The sequence below is a fragment of the Microtus pennsylvanicus genome, chromosome 13 (genome assembly GCF_037038515.1).
Source record: "Microtus pennsylvanicus isolate mMicPen1 chromosome 13, mMicPen1.hap1, whole genome shotgun sequence".
Lineage (NCBI taxonomy): Eukaryota > Metazoa > Chordata > Mammalia > Rodentia > Cricetidae > Microtus > Microtus pennsylvanicus.
The window spans coordinates 77,142,070-77,155,764 of record NC_134591.1 but is presented as its reverse complement, the minus strand read 5'-3'; the positions used below and the strand labels follow the sequence as shown (position 1 = coordinate 77,155,764).

At 48.8% G+C, this 13,695-nt stretch overlaps 1 protein-coding gene across 2 annotated transcripts in view; it reads right to left on the bottom strand.

The window, feature by feature from the left end:
* The window catches only part of Ctnnbip1 (catenin beta interacting protein 1), a 46,859-nt gene that overhangs the window by 22,922 nt on the left and 10,242 nt on the right, over positions 1 to 13,695 (bottom strand). Inside the window, exon 2 of one of the 2 annotated variants that reach the window (XM_075945795.1) lies at positions 1,637 to 1,721. The exons of the other annotated variant lie outside the window; for it this stretch is intronic. The gene's annotated coding sequence lies outside the window, so the exon portion shown is untranslated. The remainder of the gene's footprint in view (positions 1 to 1,636; positions 1,722 to 13,695) is intronic. 2 annotated transcript variants of the gene reach the window in all.

Sequence of the window (13,695 nt, the reverse complement as noted above, 5' to 3'; positions counted from 1 at the left end):
CAAGGGTCGCTGCCCTGTGGACTGCAGTATTTGCCTTTCATTTTGTCCATGTTAAAATATCCTAGGAAAGCCAGGTGTGGTGCCTCTCACCTATAATCTCAGCATGGGAAGCAAGAGGATGTCACAGCCTAGTCTACGCACTGAGTCCCAGGACGCACACACATGCCATGAGAGCTGGGCATGGACACTCAGCGGGAATCCCACTACTCGGGAGGCTGAGGCATGGAGCTTGCTCTCGGGCTTCGAGCTACTTTGGGCTATGCAGTGAGTTTCAAGTCAGCCTGGGCTATAAAATGAGAACACATGTCAAAAATTGTTTTGTTTTATTTTTTGAGACAGGGTCGGTCTCTTTCTCTCTCTGTCTCTCTCTCTCTGTCTCTCTCTCTCTGTCTCTCTCTCTCTGTCTCTCTCTCTCTGTCTCTCTGTCTCTCTCTCTCTCTCTCTCTCTCTCTCTCTCTCTCTCTCTCTCTCTCTCTCTCTCTCTCCATAGCTCTATCCCGGAACTCACTATTTAAACCAGGCTGGCCTTGAACTCCCAGAAATCTGCCTGCCTCTGCCTTCCAACTGCTGGAATTAAAAGCCTATGTCCGCTTCCATGCCCGTGTTAAATATTTTTTTTGTTTTGTTCTTTTTTGTTTTTCACGACAGAGTTTCTCTGTACAAAGCCTGTCCTGGAACTCACTCTGTAGACCAGGCTGGCTTTGAACTTACAGAGATCCGCCTGTCTCTCCTAAGAGCTGAGATTAAAGGTATATGCCATTACTGTCCAGCCTGGGTCAAAATTTTTAAAGCATAGGAACAATTTTTTTTTTAAGGAGCTATGCATAGTGGCACACGCCTACGATCCCATTGCTCGGGATGTAGAAGTTGAGGGATCAGGACTTCCAAAGTCATCCTCAGCTACTCAGTGAGTTTGAAGCCAGCCTGGGCTACAGCAAACCCTGTTTCCAAAACACAAACAGGCAACACAGACGGACACACGGAGAGGGGAGTTGGGCTGCGGCTCAGTGGTAGCATGCACAAGGCCTGAGTGCCACCCACAATGTACCACAGTAAGGAAACACCTCTGCGACTTTTAAATGCATCCATGTTTTCACAGGGTTTATATCAGATAAAAAACACAGCATGTAGCTTATAGAGTTTACAGAAAATATTAACCCAGGGCAATCAAGATAGCTCAGCAGGTAAACACACTTGCTCCACAGTCTAATCCTAGAACTTATGCATAGGTGAACAGAAAACCAACCTCACGTGGGCATTGGTATTGCCCTCCGCCTTTGCCCCCCATATGGGACACAATAATAAAATATTTAAATCCAGAGTCTGCTCAATCTTAGCCTGATAAATCAGCAGCATGGTGACACTGGCTGTAAGAATCCACACATCAAGTAGGGCATCTCTGCAGTGCAGCACGGTTACCATACACAAGGCCCGGGTTCAATGCCCAGCAGTGCAAGGAAAAAAAAAAAAACAGGAAAGAAAAAGAACCCTCATATTGGAAGAAACAAGTATCGTATAGGACCATGGAGGAAGGCAGAAAGATGGGTGAATCTGGTGTGTCAAGGCTTCCCCCATCTCCCTCCACAGCAGCACTGTCCCATGGCCACACAACAGAGCCTTCCCCCCAGGTCCTTACCTGCTTCTGGAAATGAACTTCAGGCAAACTGATGCTCAACTCTAAGGGGAGGGCTGCGACTGAGAAGAAATAAGAAGGTGCCGCCCTGTGGAAACATAGAACACGGTCATGGGAGGAGCCAGAAGGGCCCAGAGGCTGCTGCAGCAGGACCTGGTGCACACCCCCACGCGGAGGGAACAGAAGTGCTGGCACGTGGCCATGGGCTCTGTCATAGTCCAGAAATACCTGTGTGTCAGGCAAGCCCAGGGAGCCTGCTCCAGCACCTAAGACAGGGTGCTGAGTGTGCACCAGGCTTGTCATTTCCGGCTCAGACCGGTCTGCCCGCTAACACAACACACACCTCCTTCTCTGGGCCAGTCACCCTGTCTAGAGACATGGGACCAGAGTGACTCACTGTGACAGTGATGGGCAAGTCCTTGCATCTGCACGAGACGACCTCCCACCCACCAAACACCTCAGACAACAAGGCTAGGTCCTCATCTTCTGCCTCCTGTGTGTTCCAGCTGTGTCCACCTGTGTGTGTAGCTGGTATCTGCAGCTGTGCACTGGTACAGATGCATGTCACATATATAAAAGGCACGACCGAGGCTTATACTCTGACTGGCCTAGCTGCAAGTCTATGCCCCAGGAACATCTCTTCCAAGAACCAAAGAACATGGCTTCTCTGGACTTTCCCCACCAATCTCATCACCTGGCTAATATATGCTAACTAACCTGGTGGCAGTGTGGCCTACTGAAGGGACCTGTGACAACCACTTCAGGACATTGAGGGCTTGTGAGCTTCTGTATCTCACCAAGCCTTGAGTAGCCTCCAAGTCTCAGCCCTGCTCAGCCCTGCCAAGCCTGACGGCAATGGCTTCTGAGGCTGATGCAGGAGGGACCAAGGCAGCCTGGGAATATCTCCTTATCCCCTTTCTGTAGTCAAAGCTGCCAAGAGGCTAAGGGCGGCAAGCTTCTACAAGGGGATCTTCGCAAACACAGTGTGAGTGCATGGGTGTGTGTGTGCACACACACTTCTGAACACGCATTGTGGAGGTGACAGGAAGATGTAGCATGTTTCTCCCCCTACTCTTGGCTTCATTCCTCTGAGACAGGGACTCAAACTTAACCTGAAGCTTACCATGAGGCTGGCGGGCTAGCTGGCAATTTTTTAGGATCTGCCTATCTCTGCCTACCCCCACCCCCAATGGGTTACAAGCACATGGCCATTTTTTTAATATAGTGCTGGGAATTCAAACTCAGGTCCTCAAGTCTACAGTGGAACTGTTTTTACCCACTAAGTCATCTCCCCAGCCCCACACAGTGGAACTCCAAGACCGCTCAGAGTCTCTGAGTCTGCCGTGTGGGTCCCTCCATCTAGAGGACGGCTGGGATGGGAGTGCGGGTACTCTGCCAGACACCCCCACCCACCATCCGAGCAGCCCTATAGGAACAGGCCATTTATAGCAATTAATTGCTCTCTTCTTCCTCCAGATATCAAAGCTCTGAAATACCAAGGAACCCTGGGGAACTTTCCACCCAAGCCCTCACATTCCTTCAGAAAGAGATGAAAGGAGAAGAACCTCCTCCTACTTCTGAGGGGCTTTCATTTCTTCAACTGCCGAGACCACTAATTATCCCTCCTGTCCACGGGGCGCAGGACCTTCCAAGGAGGGGAGGGCAACTGTGTGGCTTTAAGTGAAGGCATCGGAGGGCAGGGCTACCCAGCCTCCCAGCCAGCTAGCCTGTTTGTCAGGCCAATGGTCCCAGACTACAAAGAGAGAAACTAAGGCTCATGGTGCCATGGCCCTGTGCAGCACCAGACACCTAGCGAGCTCCAGGAGCTGGCTTGTTTCCAGCCAGCTGTCGCTGACCAGCAGTGTAACCCAAGGCTGCTCACCACCCATGTGGTTCATTCCGCAGTATGTCAGAAGGGCTTGAGCTGTGTGCCTCACAGGGTAGTCATGGGATGCCGGCTGCTTCCTGCACTGGGGCTGCAGGGTGGCTAGGCCTTACCACTCTGCTACCACTGCTTTGGAATTCTGTCATTTTCTTTCTTTCTTCCTTCCTGTTTTTCCTTTTTTTCAATGCTGGGGATTGAACTCGTGCTTCATATATGCTAGGCAAGCACTCTAACAAGCTACAAACTCCTTCTCGTCCTTATTCTTTTTTCTCCAGACAATATTTCTCTGTGTAGCCTTGGTCTTCTCTGTATAGCTGTCCTGAAACTTGCTCTGTAGACCAGGCTGGCCTCGAACTCACAGATCTACCTGCCTCTGCCTCCCAAGAGCTGGGATTAAAGGTGTGTGCCACCACACTCAGCTTTCTCCTTCTTACAGATAGGTTCTCATATAGTCCAGTCTGGCTTACTTGATCTTACTGCCTAAAGTACTAGGAATACAGACACATATCACCAAGATACTTACACATGTTTGGGAGCTCTTTATGATTTTCTTGTCTGTGAGTCATCTAATGATTGACTGATTGATTGATTGATTGATTGTTTGTTCTGGGATCAAACCCAGGGCCCCATGCATACTAAGCCAAAACTCTATCACTGAGGTATACACCCCCAAACTTATTATGAAATTTGTAATAATGTATTTTATGTGCATTGGTGTTTTGCCTGCATGCATGTCTGTGTAAGGATGCCAGATCCCCTGGAACTGGAGTCACAGACAGTTGTGAGGTACCCTGTGGGTGCTGGGAATTGAACCTCTGGAAGAGTAGTTAGTGCTCTTAACCACAGAGTCATCTTTCCAATCTCTGTAATATTTATTTTAAATAAAGAGTCCATTATTGGGCCTCATAAATTATATGGCTGGTCCAAAATGAAAGGGGTTTCCCAACATGCCAAGGGCCCCACAGTCTTACACAGACCACTACCTGGACTTGAGGACTTATCAAGATGTTCTAGGCACACTGTGCTCTGTTCTGGGCTCAGGCTGTGGGGATACAGAAAAGGGACATTAACATAGGGGCCTCTTTGCCAGAGATAGCCAAATGGCTGAGGAAATCACATTACACATGGCCAATAGCACAAATAAAGATACTATGATGAGCCACAAAGATAGATTAAAACACAAACATTTCTAGAATGCCAAACAAAGATTACAGATTGTACCAGGGATTGCCTCCCTTACTACAGGAGCTCAGAGGCAGGAGAAGGAAAGACCCAAGGCCTAATTCAAAGCAGTGAGTAGCAAAGCGTGTGTGTGTGTGTGTGTGTGTGTGTGTGTGTGTGTGTGTGTGTGTAAGCACAGGACCTGGGTCTTGATAGATGAATAGGACTTAGCTGGAAGAGAAAGAGGAAGGTGCAGACACAGGCACTAACAACAATTACTGGCATCTATCTTCTCGACAGCAGGCACTGAGAATATATAGGAAGATCGACCTGCGATGAGGGGAGACAGACACCATGCAAATCATACTCAGGACAAAATGTGAACGGAGACTGTTCGCTTGTTTCCTGGCTGCCCAGACCTGAAATAATCACACAGAAACTATACTAATTAAAACACTGCTTGACACTTCTTATTAACTAACTCTTACATCTTAAATTATCCCATTGCTATTATTTTGTATTTTACCTCGAGGCTAATATTCTGGAGGTAAGGTTCCGTCTGGTGTCTGTCTCCTTGGATGGCTAATGGCGTCTCCCTGACTCCGCCTTCTTTTTTCCTCAATCTCTGTTTGGAATTTTTGCCTTGCTCTATTCTGCCCTGCCATAGGCCCAAAGCAGATTCTTTATTAACCAATGGTAATAAAACATCACAGCATACACAGGGAATCCCACATCAACAACGCTTCTCTGACAGGGTGACAAAGAACACAGAAAGAAATATAAGGCATCCTGGGGACATGCTTCCTGGAGCTTGGCCTGTTTGAACTGCTGTGAGGAGACTACCTGGGCCCCAGTGACAGTCCAGAGGACAAGCTGGACAAGCAGGACTGAGAAGCCTACAGAGAGATGACGCAGACTCTTCCTTGGCGTAGAGTAAGCACAAGTGAACATTTCCAAAGATGCCTGGGACCAGAGTGGAGGCATCAGGACCTCCTATGGGGCTATGGGGGAGAAGCCTTGTGAGCCCATACAGGTGATAACACAGGAAGGCCTGGGCTGCTGCAGAACACCCAGAACAGCAGAGAAACCTGAGGCCCAAGGTGTCTGGGCCTCCCTGAACCAAACCCAGCTTGCCAGAGCATCAAGCCCTGGTCTAGGGAACTAAATGACCGAGCTAAGTGGCCTAGGCGAAGCCCCAGCGTGCATGACGAGCAAGCGAGAACAGCTCTGCTGCGAGCCCTCTACCCACTTCGCCTCAGTCAGGCCCCACTGTTCACCTGTCACTAACCCAGCCATCACGGGAGAAGCCCCTCCCACCCCAGCGCGGCAGACAGGGCACAGTAAGAGCAGTTGCTAGCCAGCACCTACTGCACGTGGGAGAGTGCTAACCTATCCTCTCCTCAGGGGCACTCCTCGGCTTCGGCTTCTTCCTGGGTTTATGGCTCTAAGCAGTCCCCCACCCCCAAACTCAGCACTGGTGCTGACAGCCACCTCTCTGTCCCACTTCAGAAGCAGGGCAGAGACAGTCCTATTTGTCCTTGTACCTGTACGGGTCCACTCCTGCTAGGTGGCCACTGTACTATTTGCTGGAGACTGGCCTGGGTCTTGTCTGGAACTACTCTTAATCTTCCTTTTGCCTCTTGAAGGTGGGGCCAGCCAACAGTGTGTTTGGGGGTGATTCTCAAGCCACATCCACACAGTCCAAATGAACAAGGGAGTCAGGCTTGGTGGTACAAGTCTAGAAGGCCAGGATTTGGGAGATGAAGGCAAGAGTCCAAAGTCATCCTCAGTTATTTAGGGACCTGAGACCAGACCAGTCCAGGCTACTTGAGAACTTGTCTAAAAAAAAACAAAAAAAACCAACAACAACAAATATATATATGTAAATGAACTGACTAAATCAAGCAAGCAAAGGAAGAAGAGAGGGGTCTACACATGAGAAAGGGTACAAAGATCACAGCACGAAGACAGAAGAAAGCAGAGCACAGAGAAACCTGGGGAGGAGGCACAGACAGGAAAAGGAGGACCACCTACAGGCATCAATCGCTTGTGCTAAGCCTGCACAGATCCCACCTGCGAACACACGCACATACACACAGAGCGCACAAGCAAGCACTGCTGGGGCTGTGGGCTAGGATGACTCCAGTGTCAGGGAGGACTTTCTAAGTGAACACAAAGGCCATTGTTTCTTAGAATCATCCCAGGCAAAGCCTGAAACAGGAAGGCAGAGGTCAGCTCCCAAGCTCAGGTTTTCTCCCAAGCAGATGCAGCCTTGGGGCTGGGGACAAGAGGAAAAGGAAATGACCACTTTGGAGTCTGCAGAATGGATATGCAGGCCCTCACTGCTACAGTACCAGCACCCTCTGCCTCCACCGCAGGTCAGGAACTAAATGGGAGACAGACTGGCTGTACAAAGCTCCTGTCCCCCCACACAACCTCCAGTCAAAGGTTGAGATGAGAGGACAAGATCACTGGTTATCCAGCCCAGGTCATTGGTCATCAGTTCAGAGTCTGCTGCCAGAGGAACCCAGCCCTTGTCCTCCTACAGGTGAAAAGGAACTGAGTCACAGTGGCCTCCTCCAGCCTTCTAACTATGTGACATACGGGGGCAGGGAACAGAGCAATGCCGAGGCAAAGAGGCACCCCAAATATTACCTAACCAACACCAGTGAGCCCAAACAGGCAGGGAAGGGTCCAACAAAAGCAGGAACAAGAAAACTTTGTGTCGGGCCAATGTAAGGCTTTGTGACTGACTGCCAGGCACCAGGGCAAGACACTGGAACTTGAAGACACACCCGGTCCCTGACAACAGCGAGTGGCCTTGGGAAAATGTGTGCATTTACACCATCAGTATGTGCACAGGGTGAAGGCAGAGGCGCTGCAAGAGTCTTAGAAGAGGATGGTGACAGGAAGTCCCCAGGTTGGGGACCCACTGTGCTGACAGACCTCAGGACCCACATTCTGTGGGGGAAGCATGAAGGTGCACACTGGGGCTCTTACAGGGACAGCCTTCTCAGACTCCTGACCTGCGGCATGAGGATGACAGCAGCAAACAGGAAGTCACTGTCACACCACTGCTGGCCTGTAGGCCTGGGGAGGCTGAGGCAGAGAACTGTAATTTCCAGGCCTGATTAGGCTACAGAGTAAGTCAAGGCCAGACTTAGTGAGACTGTTCTAAGATAAAAAGTTCTCTTTAAAGAGGCTGAGGAGCGGGGCCACCACAGCAGAACACGCCTATAGTATCATACATTAAATATATATTTAAATATAGTAAAATAAAAATTAAATAGAATTATATAATTTCAAAATAAATATATAATAAAATATAAATATAAATTAAATACAAGTTAAATAAGTAAAATTAAACGATATATATTATATATACATATATATATGTAAAACTTCTATTAGTGGGAGAGAACTCTACAGGCTGTCCTCTGCTTCCACACACAGTACACACACATAAATACACATAAAAATTTAAAAATCTACATGCTTAAAATCTCCAAGCTTCTTTCTCTTCATTCCCCTTCTGAATCTGACCACCAGGCCCCAGCTGGTTCACAGGAATGGGAGGGGAGAGGATCTAGAGGGGACTCCCTCCTACCCCCTATGCCCCAATCACTGGGGATCTTTCACAGGGGTATCTGGGCATCACCCTGAGGACGGTTAACAGCTGGGTCCTCGTCGTAGGCTGTCCTGTGTGCTGTACGATGACCACCAGCATCCTCTACTTACCAGATGCCAGTACCTCCTCTGCAGGCGTGACAATCAAAACCATGGCCACTTGAGAACGTTATATTAAACAGGATGCGGGCAAAGCACTTCCCCTGGCTCTGCAAATAAGCCACACCATCTCTATCACCACCAACCATGTAAACTGCACCATGATGATTCAGGTTTTTTAACCCGAATCAGGATTTGAACCCAGGTCATGTGGGCTCCTCTGTCACCCTCCTGGTAATCAGTAAAAATGTGTTCTGGGTCAGGGAGAGGGAGGAGGGCTGAGTTATGTCTTCTGCTGGAATCCCACACAGGGCAGCACCTAAGGTCCTCTAGGGACTTAATAAACATGGGCGCCACAGAAAAATTCCACCTGCTCCATCCTCAGCAATTAACCTGCAACAACGTGGCTCCTGATGATGGCTCGGGCAAGTTACGCAGTTTGCAGGGCGCAGTGCCATTCTTGGGAAATGAGTTTGGGATTAGGAATCTGTCCCAAGGATGCCAACCCAAATTCAAACCTGCCTCCAGTTCCTTCCTGCTGTATGAAGCCAGGCCATGCTGCAGAACAATGGTAATTATGACTGCTGCTGTGGCATTTTCCAAGTGCCAGGAGTGGAACCAGTCATGGTCTACACATTGTCTTAGTTAAATTTAGTCTTCACAAGCCTGCAAGGTAGAAATTATTTCCATTTTATGGGTGAGGCAACTGAGGATCGGGAGAAGCTAAGCAATCCGCCAAGGCCACAAAGGACTCCAAAGCACAGCCTGGATTTGAGTCCCTGCTTTGAGCTGCATCCTACAAGCAGAGGGCAGAGCTACAGAGGACATTACTGGGCAACTGGAGATCATGTAACACGTGAGAATACTGTGTCAGGGCTATCCATGTGGAGTGGAATGATTATACTGTGGTTACATCGGGGTTTTATCTCTTTATTTTTATGTGTATGGATGTTTTCCCTGGGTCTCCGACTGTGCACAGGAGCGTACAGTACTCTCAGAGGCCAGGACCCCTGGAACTGGAATCAGAGACAGTTGCAAGCCACCACGTGGGTTCTAGGAACCAAACCTGGGTCCTCTAAAAGAGCAGTCTGTGCTCTTAAGCTCTGGGCCATCTCTCCAGACCCATTTGTCTGGTTCCTAAGAAGCACAAGATCCGAGGCGTCAACTAACTCTTGGTTGTTTCTGGGCAAGGGAGGAGGACGCAGTGGTTCTCCAAAGGCCCTGGCTTCAGTCGCATCCAGGATGGCCCACCTTAGTCTCAGTGCATGAGGCTTCATCAAGTAGGAAACAGCTGTGAGGCCATGCGGGGGTGATGCAGTCTCTCTGACTCTAACTACATGTTTTCCCTTCCGAGCCAAGCTGCTGCCTGTCCCAGTCACAGCAGCGCCACTCACGGGGCTTCAGGATAATCCAGGAGCACAGCCCTCATGACCATCCTTCAGTGAAGGCTCTGACTGTACTGAATCTAACTAGTACTCCAACCTGTCACAGGAGAAACGCCACAGCACAGCAGGATGGGGAGGACGGAAAGTCCATGAGAGCCCTGGAGATGTGTGTGACTCTTCCCTTTTGGGCAGTGAGGCTGGCTCAGTGAAGGTTCCAAAGGCCACCATCACATAAAACAAAAGGGCTCCAGGACCCACCTGGAGACAGATTTCCCAAGACTAACAGGCTACAAAAGAAGCCAAAAGGGCCCCTTTCATCCTGCCCATAGCAGGGACAGGGACAGATCCAGGCTCACCATTATTCCTTCTACATTGTGGCTCTCACGGGAGCAATTTCACTTCCCAGGAGACATTTGGCACCATCTAAAGATAATTTTTCTGGCCCTGTAACACAGATTCACACATGCACACATTCACACCTCTAAGCTACATTCTCCAACCCTACAAGACTTTCATTGTTTATATGTTTATTTGTTGTTTGTTTGTTTAGAGATAGGATTTCACTACATAGTCCTGGCTGGCTGGTTTAGAACTCACTCTGTAGACTAGGCTGGCTTCGAACTAACAAAGATGCACCTGCCTCTGCCTCCTGAGTGCAGTGTACCACTGTTTCCAGCTAGAAACATTTTGTTTTTCAAAAATTTTCACTTTATTTTAATTGTGGGTGCTAAATATGGGTATGTGCATATGAGTGCAGTGACCAAGGATGCTAAGGCTTCAGGTCCCCTGAGCTGGAGTTTCAGATGGCTGTGAGTTACATCACTTGGGTGCTGGGAACTGAACTTAGGTCTTCTGCAAAAGCAGTACACCCTTAAGCACTGAGCCATCATCTTTTTAGCCCCAGCATTAAAAAAAAAAGATTCATTTTTATTGATGTGTGTCTGTACGTAGGTATAAGCACATGCATATGCAGATATATGCCTGTGGAGACCAGAGGAGGGCATCAGATGCCCTGGAGCTGGAGTTAGAGGTGGTTGTGAGCCACCTGGCTTGAATAATCAGAACCAAATTTGGGTCCTCTACAACAATAGCAATCTTTCTAAACTTCTGAACCAGCCCATGGAAGGTTTTGGTTTTTGAGACACCGTTTCTCTGAAAGCTGTCCTGGAACTCACTTAGTAGATCAGGCCAGTTTTTTTTTTAATTTATTTTTTTATTATGTATACAACATTCTGCCTTTATGTATGCCTACAGGCCAGAAGAGGGCGCCAGATCTCATTATAGATGGTTGTGAGCCACCCTGTAGTTGCTGGGAATTGAACTCAGGTCCTCTGAAAGAACAGTCAATGCTCTTAACCACTGAGCCACCTCTCCAGCATGATCAGGCCAGTCTTAAACTCAGAAATCTATTGGCCTCTGCCTCCTGACTGCTGGGATTAAAGGCAAGTGTCACCACTGCCCACTTTACATGTAAGGTTTTTTTGAGACAGGGTCTCACTATATAGACCAGGTTGAACTCAAATTCACAGAGATCAGCCTGCCTCTTTCTCTCTTGGTGCTAGAATGTGACACCAAGCTTAGCAAATAAATAAATCAGAAAAATAAAGAATACTGGAGGGCATGGGGTGTAGCTCAGTTCAGAGTGCTTACCTAGCCTATGGAAGACCTGAGCTGTATCCCCAACATCACACAAAACTGTGTGTTGTACACACTTAGTATTTATTTTTTTTGGTTTTCAATACAGGGTTTCTCTGTGTAGCTTTGGAACTGTCCTAAAACTCACTCTATAGACCATGTTGGTCTTAAACTCACAGAGATCCGCCTGCGTCTGCCTCCTGAGTTCTGGGATTAAAGGCGTGCGCCACCATTGCCCAACTGTGCACACATGTATAATCCCAGAATTTAGGAGGTGAAGCCAGGAAGATCAGAAATTCAAGATCATCCTTGGGTACTAATGGAGTCTGAAGCCACGCTGAGCTATGAGACTATCTTAAAAAACAAAGTATATTTGAAGATGTGCACAAGTGGTGTGAAAACACATCGCTTCACACAAGGGAGTTGAGCATCCGCAGAATTTAGTGTCTGCAGGTGGCTCTAAGGACGCCAGGCACAACTGTACTATATCAGAGCCAGGAATCAAGGCCAAGAAAAACCGTCTGATGGCCACATCACAGTTGCCAATCACACCCTGCTCTACATACTCTGGGCCTTTGCATCTATTTCCTCAGCCTCAAACATTCTTCCTTCCCGCCCTGATCCATAACACCAACCCATGACCATGTGACATGCATGTCACAGTGCGTGTCTACACTTCTGCCTGCACCTCCATCTACTCAGGTCACTGAGTCCAGAATGTGGCTGAGTGCAAGAGGGGGCAGTTTAAGGCTGGCCCAGGGCCTTGTTCTCAGAAATGCATTACAATGGACTCACACCTCCCATTAGATAGAACTCACAGAAAATCCGTAACAGAGAGACTGTATGCCACTGTCCAGAGCAAGGCATCAGGCCCTGGTATGTCAGCAGAGAACAAAGCACACAGGAAGAGGATGTTGAGCTAAGGAAGCTTCTTGACTGCTCCCAACACTCCTGCTTCTGAGCTCTGTCCCTCCAGAGTTCTGACCGAGAACCAGAGAGGTCTCTTTTCTGCACAGGAGGAGACAGAGATGAGGGGAAGAAAGGCATAGTTCTTTTTTGTCCCCTCCCTAGAGAACAGCTGGCACACTGAAACCCGGCCAAGTCATGGTCTGAGACCTTAAGTCAGGAACCAGCTCGCCTACAGGATCCGGCTCGGATCTTCCTCTAATCTAACCTGTCCCAGGATCATCAGCCTGTCAAGCCCCAGAGGGGCGGCTGACACGGAGTCTAGGGCCCTGGCCTATTTATAAGCAACTCCCTCAGCTTCCCAGAGTGTACAACACCTCTTGCACTGCCAGAGAACCCCGACCCAGGAGGAAACTAGGATGGTGTTGTGTATTTACACGGAAAGGCCATTCCAGCTTCTTTGTGAACTGCATACGGTCTCCTCGCTGAGCCATAGACCTACTTAGTGGCCTTCATCATTATGGGCCAAGCCCACCTCAAAAGCAGGCCTGGGTAGCCAGCCCAAGCCTCACAGGACCACAGGGTCTCTCTCCCAGACTAACCTAGAGTAGCCTACTGCTTCAGGAATAACCTCCCTGGCTCAGTGGTTAAAATTACTGACTGCTCTCCCAAAGGATCTGGGTTCAATTCCCAGAATGCACAGGCAGCTCACTTCCATCTCTAACTCCAACCGAGAGGATCTGATGCCCTCTTCTGGCCTCTGTGGGCACCAGGCATGCACACGGTGCACAGACATACATTTATATACATAAAATAATCAATCGAACAAATAGAAACATCTTTCCACAGGTCTTCTGCCTTGGCCTCCCCAGCCACCTCTGATGGCCCAGGGAACCCCAAGCCTTCTACCATTGGGGCTAGAACGTAAATCAATAGGCTGGCCTGTGGCGTGAGGGCTCATTATCATTACTTGTGTCCCCAGAGGCAGCAGGCTTGGCCTATAAGCCACTCCATTTCTTTGCCCAGCTTTGGGAATGACAAATCTGTATTCTCAGATCCAGCTTAGAACCTCAGGGTGACGACCTGAGCTGACTCCTAGTGACCACCCTAAGTTGTAGGGTCTCTGCCTCTTTCTAATGAACGGAATCTTAGTACATAGGAACGTGGGAATTTGTGCTAAGACACAGGTACCTCCTTCAGTTCTCACATTCCTAATAATGCAGCTGAAGGCCTCCGGGGAACACTTCTGCTGAGCCACAGCCAGCAAGCTTCCCTTTCCTCCGCCCCCAGCTACCTCGGAACAGAACATAATCCAAGGAAGGAGGAACCTCCCCTTCATTGGCTGCTGAGGACTTAGTTTCCTT